Source organism: Sinocyclocheilus anshuiensis, unplaced genomic scaffold, assembly GCF_001515605.1.
Source record: "Sinocyclocheilus anshuiensis isolate Anshui unplaced genomic scaffold, SAMN03320099.WGS_v1.1 scaffold993, whole genome shotgun sequence".
In the NCBI taxonomy this organism is placed as follows: Eukaryota; Metazoa; Chordata; class Actinopteri; order Cypriniformes; family Cyprinidae; genus Sinocyclocheilus; species Sinocyclocheilus anshuiensis.
Genome location: NW_015557125.1, coordinates 203,130 through 203,488, shown reverse-complemented (window position 1 = coordinate 203,488; position 359 = coordinate 203,130). Strand labels below are relative to the sequence as shown.

Here is a 359-nt window from a genome sequence, read left to right as displayed (position 1 = left end):
GTAATATTAAAAAAAATTTTTTTTTAATATTTTTATATTTATTTTTTAATATTCCTTACATTTTAGTAATTTAATACTTGAACTTATTTTATTTCTAATTTTTATATTTTATTTCCACTTCATTTCAGTTAACAAAAGTGTTTTTTGTAATAGTGTTAGCTCTTGCTGCGTTGTGTTCTGAATTGCAGTTTGTCACGTTTTAGAACGCAACTATTTCACTTTGAGAGAGTTTCAGTGTTTTGGATTAAATGAATGTTCATGACTCACAGTAACACAAGACCATCGGCTCTTCACCGTGTGTGTGTGTGTGTGTGTGTGTGTGTGTGTGTGTGTGTGTGTGTGTGTGTGTGTGTGTGTGC

At 30.6% G+C, this 359-nt stretch overlaps 1 protein-coding gene across 1 annotated transcript in view; it reads left to right on the top strand.

Annotated features, from left to right (window-relative positions):
- The window catches only part of LOC107677856 (ras-related protein Rab-27B-like), a 43,715-nt gene that overhangs the window by 35,544 nt on the left and 7,812 nt on the right, over nt 1-359 (top strand). The gene's annotated exons all lie outside the window — the stretch shown is intronic.